General features: G+C 40.9%; 1 protein-coding gene across 3 annotated transcripts in view; it reads right to left on the bottom strand.

Annotated features, from left to right (window-relative positions):
- The window catches only part of FRY (FRY microtubule binding protein), a 179,952-nt gene extending 175,473 nt beyond the window's left edge, over positions 1-4,479 (bottom strand). The window contains exons 1-2 of one of the 3 annotated variants that reach the window (XM_060686269.2): positions 4,352-4,479; positions 759-845 (exon numbers count right to left, since the gene is read on the bottom strand). The gene's annotated coding sequence lies outside the window, so the exon portion shown is untranslated. Of the gene's footprint in view, positions 1-758; positions 846-4,258 lie in introns of all 3 variants that reach the window. The other 2 variants (XM_060686267.2, XM_060686272.2) reach the window with 2 other exon arrangements.
- Positions 4,480-13,106: the final 8,627 nt, after the last annotated feature.

Below are 13,106 nucleotides of genomic sequence, written 5' to 3'. Positions count from 1 at the left end.
GCCATGCCTGATTAACATAATAACTATCACAATCCACAAAAGAAAGCACTCAGTATGCTATGCAGAATTGTCATTGATTCAGTATGGTGTAATGTCATTAGAAGCAGCATTTAAAATTCTCAAATAAAACATACAAGAATAGATAATCATCAGATTAATTTATAATACTTATTCTTTTTTCATCTTCCAATAGCATAAAACCATAATAATTTTTTACTATTTAGCTTTAAATGCGGTACTTCCTTTTTCATTTTAATTTGCATAATCCCCACCTCAATTCCAGGAGCATGTTTTAAAGATTAGATATCAAGGAGAAATGCATCTGATTAAGATAATTGTAGATTTCTGGCTACAGTGTAATACAGGTACTTATCAAAGCTCACATTTGCACTACATTACTCAGTAACCATAAACAAGCTATTTTATCCATTCTATCTGCAAGATAAGAGCAAATAAATATAAATTACAGAAATACATGCATTTGAATGTTGTGATTACTCACAAGATGACATAAGCACCTTGAAACTGATACACAAATTCTAACTATTACCCAGTTTTTTCACCTCTTATATTGGCTCTTTCCTATCCAACAGAACTACAAAGTTGTCATATTACATTGTCATATGCCACAAATGAAATGCTCAAGGCACTAATGATGACATTTTTCATCTGTTAAGTATAAGATCCCTTAAATTGATAATTTCAAATATCTTAAATAAAGTTAATACAATACATAGTGATAATCCAATTATACTTACAGTGTAGCTGGAATAAAAAAACAGACACCTGCCTTATTCTTTGTATTAAAATATTATCTTACGGTCTTCTTAAGTACCCATATTTATCTGCAACAAAAAGATAGTGAAAGAAATATAATTTTGCTAAATAATTATTGTCTATGGCTTACCAAAAACAAAAATTAAATTAAAAAAGAACTAAATATACTTTTTTTAAAGGTACTCTCCATCTTGATGATTTTCTAAATTTTTGCATACCTTTCCCATGAATATATTTTTGTGTAAATCTTTCTGATATATAAAGGAGAATAAGTGCATAAATAACATCAACGTTTTGTGCTTATTTCATTAGTTTCATCACCTAACATGCCATGTGCCAATATGAAAAACTAATCATTCTCTTGGATTCAGTAGCTGGTTCTACAATTTTTAGCTACAATAACTATAACCAATGGTATTGGTAATCAATTGTCAACCTTGCTGAATAAAAATTATGGTCCATTCCTCCCTGACAAACTGCTTTAATTGTAACATCTGACACTTTTTCAGGTTTTTTTTACAAAAACCATTCATTTAAGATCTTTTATTAGTCATATTTCTATGCCGCCCACTCTCCGAGGACTCTGGGCAGCTTACAGCAAAGACATTATACTAAATAGCATATTGCCCCCTAACAATCTGTGTCCTCATTTTACCCACCTCGGAAGGATGGAAGGCTGAGTCAACCTTGAGCTGGTGAGATTTGATCCGCTGATCTGCTGAACTAGCAGTCAGCTGAAGTAGCTGCAGTACTGCACCCTAACCACTGTGCCACCTCGGCTCTGGTGGCTCGCTATAATCTTGCTATAATCTTTCTATGGGATTTTGGTCTAGACTTTGAGTTGACCATTCCAAATTATTATAGTTGTTCTTTGTCAGTTTCTTGTTGTTATATTAGGGAACATGGTTGGGTAACCTACTTGGGCTTCATTTTATAGCCAATGAGGGCATATTATCCAAGTGCCGTGGCAACTAAACAAATTAAGGCACTCTCATGTTTGATAGTATGAGGTTGCTACTGTGGAACAGAATAACTAATACTAAACAATATCAGTAAAGCCTGCCAAGATTCACCTTTGGCTCATGTGTTTACAGAACATTTTCCCAGAAACATGGAGAATCATCTTGAGCAACTTTGAGACAAGACCATTGTCCTTAGTGAGTCATGACTTTTGCATTGCTATCTTATCCTACGAATCCCATGTTTTTCTGATGGTAGAGTCATTCTGTCTTTAGACAAGGCAAAATGTTTCTATGGTGTTTAGGTTCTTTGTGTTTACATTGACAATTTTATGTTGCACTCTTGAAGTAACTGACAAAATAGCCACTTTAGGAAGATTCATTATTGTTATAAATCTTCCCAATTTTAAGATAATGTCTCTAGTTATGGAGTGGTAGAGTGCCATAATTTTATAAATAGTTTAATAAACTAAATTTAGTAATTGAATCTAACAATCAATTACTTCTATACAATCTTTAGAAGTTCCTTTTAAGTGAGACATGAGTTGGCTCTACAATCTGGTAATAACATTATTGTGTTGGGAGGAACCAACATTCATGTCAATTGTATAGGGCAGGGTACACCCAAGATGTCAGCCCTGTGAAGTAGTCCTCTCAGAAAGCACTCCCAGATTCTACTTTATTGTAAGGTTATCTTAACAGAATCTTGCAAGTCTCACCTCTACATTTTCTCCCCTGTCATATATTCAGCCCAAGAAACTAGGAGAATCCCTTCTGAGATATTTGCCATACCCACATTCCTGCTGCATACTAAGTTACCTCTTATCTGGCCATTTTCCTGGTTCCAGTTCTTCCCCCTATCTCTCAAGGTCATTCCCACACCATGAACCACTACATCTGGTCCTATTTCTCTTATTAATTAAACTGAACTAGGGCTTCACACTGGTAAATCTGCTGGATTATTTTGTTTATGAGTTAAAAGAAACTTGTATGAACACTGATGTTATCTGTTCCTTCTGACTTCTTTTATGTATACCACATCACACATGAAATTTTGAAAACATTCAGTGGGGAAGAAAACTCAGCAAATTCAAAATATGAATTCTAATTCTTCGACACAATTGCATAGAATAGCGATGAAATATTGTTTATGACAAAGATATTTGTTCTGAAGTGGATACATATACACAAATTTTCAGTCTAATTATATATAAGGATGTGCAATAAAATGCATTTGATTTTTTTACATACAATAATAAATGTTAAACAAGTGAAAACTACAATTTTAAAGGCACTTTTGTACACCAACTTACTGCTCCTAATGGAATCAAAGAATAACATTATTCATTCATGAAATGGTAAGAACTATTGATGTTAAGTGTAATCAATTACTCCTTTTATCATCTTAATAGCTACATTGAGTTGCTGAGTAAAAAATTAATTGAAACATAGGGCTACAGCATTATAGATGTTAACTTTGCCAAAGTCTGCAATATTATAAATCTAATACTTTTTAAAAGCCAACCAACACAATAATTTGGAAAAATTAACAAATGCAGACCCTGCCCCAAATGATATCAACTTTACACTTTATATGCATTTATTTTTGTATTGGCTATAAATACTTTGCAACATCCAGCATCACTTGCTTCCAAATATGACCAAAATCAGACTGTTCCAGTCTAGACTGGATTACTTCAAGATTACCCTATTTAGGAAAATGCATTAAAATATTATTAGAAATGGCTGGTGAAGTCACTTCCTTCTCACTATTTAAATATAGATTAAACTATTTATAAAGGCACATAAGTAAATAAACTATGTCCCAAAATAAGTTAACTGGCACACATATGGCAGTCTTTTCTCAGGCTTTGCTTCAAACCAAGAGAGGGCAGCACTGGTCACCCACAAACATCCAATCGGTCCTCCTTTAAATACCGAAGAAACAAACAAACAAAACCACCTTGATGGGAGAATGCTGCAAGTAAATAACGATATTTAAAAGCACCCCCTCCTCTTCCCCAAAATAATAATAAAAAAAAAAGGAAAGGAAAGAAGCACAAAAAAAGAGAGAGAGACGGGCTTTTGTTATTCTGGGTATCCCAGCTGGGGCAGAAAAAGCAAAGGCAAAAAAGGGAAAGCAGGAGACCTGGGCGACACGTGGGCCAAGTCATTCGAGGAGGAGTGCTGGAACCCTAGAAGAGGCGCAGGCTTATCACGGAATAGGGGCACGACAGGTGGTGCTCCTGAAAAGCCAAGTCCAAAAGGAGAGCGGCGCCTTTTAAACTCCGCACCGGAGCGGAGGACACCTGCTCGATGCCCACATGGGCTCCCCTGACCCATTCCGGGTGGGCATCGGGGAACTTCCCCCCCCAAAGAGCTCCCCCCCACAAGGAGGCCCGCCTGTCAGCCAGAGGAAGGGAGAAGCGGACGACCACCGACAGCCCCCCCCCCACGGTCCCCGCTTCCTAGGCGCGGCTCTCAAATCCCCCCCCCCTTACCCAACCCCAATCCTCCCTCACCCTTGGAAAGAGCCGCGCACTCGAGTGGAGTTTGGTCGTGTGGACGCTTCCAAGAGCGGGCGAATCTTTACACGGCCGCTTCCTTCCACTCACCCTCACCCCGTGGCTGCCGGAGCTGTTGGCGGCGGTGGGGATGGTGATGGAGGAGGAGGAGGAGGAGGCAACAGCCGGCTCGTCTTCCTTCCCTCCCTCCTGTCAAGTTGGCGCCCGTTCCCCACCCTCTTGACGTCGCGTGGACAGGATCCGCCCATCATAACACACAGGCGGGCACCGACTCCCTCCTCTCACCTGGGTCCTTCTGCCCCCCCACCCCCCCGCACTTCGTAAATGAAGGCGCGGGAAGGCGAGCGGGCGGGCGCGGGAAACGGGGGTGGGGGGGGGAGAAAAGCGGGCGCGTCTTTGCTCGGCCCGAGATAACCCCGGCTGGTTTACGACCGCGCGCGCCCCTTTGCTCTGCCTCTTTTGTCTTCCACTTCTTTCGCGCTCCTGTTTGCCCGCCCGCCCGCTTCAAAGTTGAAACGAAAGAACAAAGGAGGCTGTGCCATTCCTCCTAGAGAACGCGGTTTATTGCACTTGCGCCGTCGCTGCACGTGGCGCCCTGGGCCGGAATATAAGCAGCAGCTTCGCTCCGACGACCGGCGGCTTGTCGGTGAAAATGTGATCCGACAATGCCCAGGGGAAGGGGAGGTGGGGGTGGAGAACAGGACCGGCTCTTATGTTTTCTTTTTTCGTTCTGTCTTTGAAGTGTTGATGGTAGCATTCTAATCCCTTGCACCAAATCCCATAATCCCGTGAAGAAGGTAAATTAATCTGCCCAATTTATCTTTCCAGATTATGTCAGAAAGTAAATTAAACAGGGCCGATGAAACATCGGGCACTTCTCAGCGCTGGCTGAATTTGAGGTTAGATCATTCAGATTTTAAAATGCCACCATAGGCTATTCTCTGGTTGATTTTCAAATGATTACATTGGGATTCCTGAATCTTCAAACTTTAACCTCTTTATTCTTGGTAACATAAATGAAAGTCTGTAGGAGAAGGACAAAAGTCTCAGGAGAAGGCATCAAAATGCCTTCTTTTTCGTTCTGAATATAAAGAAGAAGGTAAAAGTTGACTGTATGACCAGCACTGTTGTTACTGGGATGTGCTGTATTTTGTTTATTTCCAATTTCCTTTTGCTCTGTTTGCCCTCAGTGCTACCTGAGCTCAGCCAGGCTATAAAGTTCTATGGATTTCAAAGAATACAGAATAGAGGATGCCACAAAGCTACAAAGGACAGAACTTCCTGCAGGGAGGAACTTTACTACCCACCATAAAAGCTCATGTTGCATCTACTTCTTGGCCTAACAGTCAGTTAGATGGTTGCCTAACAACCTGAAGGAAGTGGCAAATAGGGAAGTGTGCTCTTTCAATTGTGTTTGCATTTTCCCACTTGAAACTAAGCTGTGGAGTGCATTTACCAACCACATGTTCCTATTTGGGCATTCTCATTTTTTCCAGCCCAACAGAACGGTGGAAATAAATCATGTAAAAGGACTCAAGATTTGCCTGTGTTCCTCAACCTGTACTACTCCAAAAACTGAACAGAACAGGATCAAGTTTGGTGTGTGGAAAGAAACCAAGAAAAGATAGATCAGGGTTAAAAAAAACAATGAGGTTCAGCCAGGCCAGGAGCTGTGTAGAAAATCTCCAAATTTGCCAATGCATCTTCTGGAAAAGGAACTTAGCAGCAGCTTGCAATACTGATGATCTGCTAATGCCCCCTCCCTCTCCTCCCTCTCCCTCCCCCTTCTCCCTCTCTCTCCCTCAGTCTTTCTCCTGGTCACATGTCCCACAGCAGCATATATTGTATGCGTTCTGCCCTGTGCTTTCCAAGTATACATATACACAGCTATAAATGCAACATGTGAAGAAAGGCAGAAACCCTCAGAAGCATATAAAGAGACAACATGTACCAACTCTGTGTAGTCCTTGGAGAGAAAGTTTGTGCTTGTCCCATTCCCCCCCCCTCCCAACACATATCTTTGTAACCTAGAGGCAATACAAAAACCTCTGGCCAGCTGGTAAAAGGAAGCAAAGTAAATTTAAGCACATACGGTCTGCATGGTTTCTTTTATCTTATTTAAAATACAACATGCAATATAAGATGCAATCCAAGGCAACTGTAACCTACATTTGTAACAAGAAGATCAGGAAAAAATACATTGCTAATCAAGTTGAAAGAAATGATGTTTATACAATGTTTGTTAACAACTACAAAAACTGACAAAATCTATCAGGTATGTCAATGTCATGTCACAAGTTGGACAGACTTTCACTTCTTCATTACTTAACACGAAGAAATTTAAATTTAGAAATAGTAGTACATTATAAGGTGATAAATGCTGTTAAATAATTGAATGCCTCTGAGGATATTAAGATTATAGAACCCAGAGAAGAATTGTTTTAAGTGTAGTATTATTGTAAACATAGAACGGATGCTGGGGAAGAGGAATGAGTTGGTAAAACTGGAGGGTTTTGGGGTAAGCATATGAATTCAAACACATTGTCCAGCCTGGACTACTTCATTAAGCAAATGGAAATGAAGGCAACTTAAAAGATTCTTAAATTGAAGAATAAGATGTTCCTCTTAAAATTACAGATAGAAGAATAATGCCTATTTTGAATTTGTCTGCCACATGATACACTAAGTATTTAAAAAATCCTCTAGGATATCAGGACAAGGCTGGTGCTACATCTGGCAGGGTTTCTGCAACTTTTCTAGTAGACCTTTATGTGTGTTACACGGAGCTAATAACACATGATCATCAGATGGTAGCATTCTTTTTCTGCTATCTGTGGATTATCCTTTTTTTTTTTTTTTTTGCAGCTGAGATCTGCTAGACCATGGGTGTCAAAGTCGCCGCATCACATTGTCTTCACGTGATGTTTCGCGATGTTTTTCCTCTTTGCAGAGCTGGGGTAGGCATGGTCTGCACCAGTGGTGAGTTTTCACCGGTTCGTCCCGGTTTGGGCGAATCAGTAGTGGTGGCGGTGGGAGGCTCCGCCCACCCACTCAGACGTCGTCATGGACACTGCGCATGCGCAGAAATGCCATATGTGAGCGAAGCAAACACTCAAACACACACACTTCCAGTTCCAAACTGGTAGCGAAGGTAAGTGGAACCCACTACTGGTCTGCGCGTGATGCATCCGCCCTGTAGGCCTCCAGTTTGACATCCCTGAGCTAGACCTATGCAAGCCTCACAGATAAAGAGTAAACGATGGAGGATTATAGGGATTGGTTAGTAGCCTAATGTTCTGCATAAGTAATTATTAATACCACTAGACCTATACTGAAACATTGTTCAGCAAGTGGGGGGAAAGCGAGAATATTAGACAGGCTTTGCACTATACGGCAAATATAAATCTGCAATTAAAAATACAATTTAATTAAGGCACAGGAACATTCAGGGATGTAAAAGGTAAAAACAAACACAGGCTGTTAAGAATATTGATTTCTGGGACTTTCTTTCCAGAACATTATGAAATATTGAAGAATGCCATGTGCTTGCTCATTAGAGATTTTCAGAATGATTTGCTCAACCCACATACACAAGATTGTGCTAGCATGCACAGGCAACTTTTTGCTTGAGTAAGTATATCACATATAACAAAGAAATAGTCTGTTAAAGAATGGTGTTTCTTTTCTTTATATGCTTATCTATTATTATTTTATTTATTATGCAATGGATCAACAATAAAGCTGTGTTAAATGAGAAATTGGACTACTTTTTGCATTTAGTTGAAAGAACTAATGAACCGGTTTACAATACTCACTGTTTCCCAGCCAGAAAAGTTTAGTCTCCAGAGATTTCTGAAATTTGACAAGTTATTTTGGCAGTGTTAGCTGTAAGATTCTTTAGAGAAGGTACCGTTTTACTCCTAATTTTGCTGCTAATAACAGCTGTATTGTGCAGTCCTTATTCTTATAGTTTTGGAGAAGATTCTTCTTCCCTCTCCCTGAATCCAAATGAGCTTAAATGGAAAGGTAGAATTATTAATAGTGTGCAGAATTCTCTTGTGACTGGTAGCTGGGCAGGCACTGGACTGAATCCAGGTCTGTAAATCTGGGGTGGTTGTTTAAAAGTAAACTCAGAGAGTTTATATTATATTGCCAAATGTTCATCTCTGCATTGTTATGATTCATTGCAATTTGTAGCATTACCTGAGGCATTTGAAGAATAGACACACATATGACATTTTGGCAGAGGCTGCCTAGACAACTCCAGGAACTGTTTTATGGGGTCTAGTTGACTTGTCTCTTTTCAGTTGCCTCATGTTACAAATATATCAAAGGCATTCCAGGGCTTATCTGCCTTTGCTAATATAATGCTGAAATATTCTGTGACGTGCATAATGGTTTCTGTGTTTAGAAAGAATATTGCCCAGATATTTTGGTAGAGATTCACAGATGGTGAGAAACTCTATCTGGCTCTTTTGGGTCTTCTGACTCTCTGCTCCAGGTTCAGCTTTCTGCAATACAGAAAAAGATGGAGTATGTAGCTCAGTTCTCCATGCCCAGTACCATAAATGTATTCCTATTAGGGATTAATTTAATGTACTGGTTCCTTGTGATTCATAGTGGAAAGGAAATAGTTAGGTCTTACCCAGAGCTGAAATCCAGCAGGTTCTGACAGGTTCTGGAGAACCGGTAGTGGAAAGTTGAATAGTTCAGAGAACCAGCAAATGCCACCTCTGGCTGGCCCCAGAGTGGGGTGGGAATGCAGATTTTGCAATATCCTTCCCCCAGGAGTGGGGAGGGAATGTGGATTTTGCAGCATCCTTCTCCTACCATGCCCACCAAGCCATGCCCACAGAACCGGTAGTAAAAAAATTTGGATTTCACCACTGGTCTTACCTATTTTTCCAGCATAGCTAAAGTGTGGTTTCAGTTTTTCTGTTTATTTTCCATCTTTTGCTTACTATTAAACAAATGTTAAACAAAATTTGTGTGATTTCTGCTTGGGAAATTTACCCGAGTTAGAAAAGGCCCATTTTAATAGGGCAGCTAGTTTGTCACCATCTTGGCCTGTCCCCAAGCATTTAGTTTAAATTTAGCTCACATTTCTTCTGCCATGTTGACAATGATCATGAATCATTTCCATATTCTAAAAAATATTACATTCCATTTGGACATTCTTCACACAGCAGTCCTAATATTCTATGGAATTTATGGAAACCATCTTTGTATCCAATAAGCCCTTGCTCTTTAAATATTTATAGACATATTGTTCTAAACTGCCTAAAGTTTTATTCTGAAAAATTTTGATTAATCCCTTAAACGAAAAATACTGCATTCTTAAGAGTCAGTCTGCAAAAACCACCTTGTGATTTATGACTTTCTGGCCTGTATTGTTGGATTTAGCTCCAACAGCATACAGACCAGCTTGCATCACAGCAGGTATAACAGACAAATGTTCTCCATTTTTGCAGTGTTCTTGTGCCATTGTTGAAGAGAAATGCTCCTTTCTCAAAACTCCTTTCTTTATATGTTGTAGCAGAATAGAAATATCTGCTATGGTAGAGTCAGAAGCTATGACATGAACGCTCTTATTAATTCCTTTGTGATCTCTTGCTTACTGAACCTTCACAAACAACATTTCTTATCCTTCGGTTCCTCCATTGTTTTCCCATCATTCCATTCTTTGTCTGTTAGTCATAGCACAATAGAAGCAGCTACTACATGGTATCAATGTTTCATTCAATGTTCCACCTCTCCATGCTTAGCAGATTCCAAAGAAGAGTATAAAACACAAGAGGTACAGAAAAGTGGGCATAAATAACAAATGGAAATAAAAAAGCAAATAGCCATCTTGAGAAGAAAAAACGGATTCAGTTTTTTTGTCACTTGGAATAAGATAAAAACAACAATAATGTTACTTTTAAAAAAAACCCCAAAGGGACATTGATTTGGAGAAGGGAGGGTGGATATCAGGGGTGAAATGCTCCCGGTTCAGACTGGATTGCCCGATCTGGTAGTGATGGCGGCGGGTGGTTCGGAGAACAGGTAGCAAAATCCCTGCCCCCCCCCACCATGCTCAGCTGAGTCCCATGATCATCAGAGGTTTGTTTTTTTTTTACTTTTAAAAGCATTTTTTCTACAACCTCTTCCGATGAAAAAAATGCTTTTAAAAGTAAAAAAAAAAAAGCCTCTGATGATCGCGCGGCTCAGCTGGGATCCTCAGGCTTTTCAAAGCATTTTTTTCTGCAACCTCTTGGCCGAAGAGGTGGTAAAAAAAAATGCTTTGAAAAGTCTCTGATGATCCCAGCTGAGTTGCCTGATCGTCAGAGGGGCTTTTCAAAGCATTAGAAAAAAATGCTTTGAAAAGTTAAAAAAAAAAAAAAAGTTGGCCACGCTCATCCAGTCACATTACCACCACCCCCACCAAGTCACGCCCACAGAACCAGTAGTAACACATTTTACATTTCACCCCTGGTGGATGTGCATTGACATCGGTTTACTATACAATCCTGCTAAATGAAAATATAGTTCCCTTTGACTACTTGCTCTACCCTTTGGTCCCACACTCTGCCACCAAGTAAACTTCCCTCCATTGTAGTAAAATTATTATTCTTAATCTCTATCTCCTGAACAAACATGATGACCCACTCTATTCATTTCCCAAATAGATTATTGTACTTTTCTTGCTCTTAATTATTTCCCTATGGTCTCTTTATATAGTATTCTGCTGCAAAAATCATTAATGTTTCCAATGGCTCTGATCATGTAATGGTCATTCCTTAAATCTTTCTACTGCCTTCTTATCCATTCCCAGAACCAATAAAAGATCTTTGCCCCATCCTTCATTGCCATCTGTGGCGTAGTTCTCCTTTATCTTTTTGCCCATAAATCCAGATGCACTCCTGACTAATAATATGTGGGGCCATGCTCTTGTCCTCATTTTCTGACTCTCATTGCATGCGCGCGCTCTCTCTCTCTCTCTTTTTCTCTTCCTCATTCTCTCCTTCCTCATCATGCAGAGGCTTCCCAGGAAGAAATGATTTGCCTTTGATAGCAATTAGAACTGAGATGACTTTAGAAAGAAGGCTAAGGAATTGGTTAATCAATGTCCATCTTTTAAGCCATGTACCCAAGCAGGCATGCACAAACATGTAAATTCAGGAGATAATTGTAAGCCACTCTGCAAGCAAAATTAGACAGACTCAACATCTGCACTTCAGAAAAAATGTATTGAAGCTTTCATTAGCTCCTGCTGCTACTGCTCTGTGCACAAATGTCTGTTTGGCAGCTTTTTTTGAGCAAAAGGGAAGAAGAAGATGCATTTGTATTCTCTTTAAATATATACTGTGTTTAACAGAACCTGAGCCGTGAATGAACATTTTAAAAGCAATATTTTAGACTGGATATTTCACCGAAATGTTTTCAAAGATATAAAATTAAGAACAGAAAATAACTAGCCTTTCTCTTCTATTCATTACTAGATATCTTTTCATTATTTGTATGGATCTCTATGGTCTGAATTCATTTTCTACTACTATTTACAACAGGGTTATAATAGAATATAATTTTAAGCAAGAAGGCTAAGTAGTTCTGAACAAATTATTATTTAAATGATAGCCCTAAGCAGTGGTGAAATCCGAATTTTTTTACTACCTGTTCTGTGGGCTTGGTGGGCGTGGTGTGGCTTGGTGGGCGTGGCAGGGGAAGGATATTGCAAAATCCCCATTCCCTCTCCACCAAGGGTGGGTTCTAAATTTTTTTACTAATGGTTCTGTGGGCGTGGCTTATTTTGTGGGTGTGGCTTGGAGGTCATGTGACTAGGTGGGCGTGGCTACTGGTCAGAGTCATTTCTGGAAGGTCCTTGCACTTACGACCAGTCCTCGCACTTAGGACCCGACTCATTTGTTTGCTTTTAACACTGATCAGCTGTAGGACGGCCCTTTGAAGCCCCGCGGCAAGAGTTTAAACAGTTTTTTTCCCTCTAGTCATCAGCTGGGACTCAGGAGGCAGCAATAGATTGGGGGTGGGGCCAAATAAAAGGTAAGAATAATGTGGGGGGGTGGGGGGTGGGGGGGTGGGGGGGTGGGAGGGTGGGGGGGAGAACCGGTTCGGTGATGTCATATCGTCACTGCTACCGGCTCGGCCGAACCGGACCGAACCGGGAAGAACCCACCACTGCTCCCCACTCCTGGGGGAAGGATATTGCAAAATCTCCATTCCCACCACACTCTGGGGCCAGCCAGAGGCGGTGGTGAGGCCTCTCCTCAAGAAGCCTTCCCTGGACCCGGCAATGTTGGTAAATTATCGTCCGGTCTCCAACCTTCGTTTTGTGGCAAAGGTTGTTGAGAGTGTGGTTGCGCAACAGCTTCCCCAGCACCTGGATGAAACGACGTATCTGGATCCGTTCCAGTTGGGCTTCAGGCCCGGGTACAGCACGGAAACGGCATTGGTCGCGTTGGTTGATGATCTCTGGAGGGCTCGGGACAGGGGGTGCTCCTCTGTCCTGGTCCTGTTAGATCTCTCAGCGGCTTTTGATACCATCGACCATGGTATCATGCTGCACCGGTTGGAAGAGTTAGGGGTGGGAGGCACTGTGTTGCGGTGGTTCTCCTCCTTTCTCTCTGACCGGTCGCAGTCCGTGTTGACAGGGGGACAGAGGTCGACCCCGAGGCCCCTCATATGTGGGGTGCCGCAAGGGTCGGTCCTCTCACCTCTCCTGTTCAACATTTATGTGAAGCCGCTGGGCGAGATCATCCATGGTTTCGGGGTGGAGTACCATCAGTACGCTGATGACACCCAGCTGTACATCTCCACCCCGGATCACCCCAACGATGCCCTTGAAGTG

The sequence above is a fragment of the Pantherophis guttatus genome, chromosome 5 (assembly GCF_059756535.1).
Source record: "Pantherophis guttatus breed Tessera chromosome 5, ASM5975653v1, whole genome shotgun sequence".
Taxonomy (NCBI): Eukaryota; Metazoa; Chordata; class Lepidosauria; order Squamata; family Colubridae; genus Pantherophis; species Pantherophis guttatus.
Note: the sequence above shows the minus strand (reverse complement) of the source record. Positions and strands in the feature narration are given on the sequence as shown.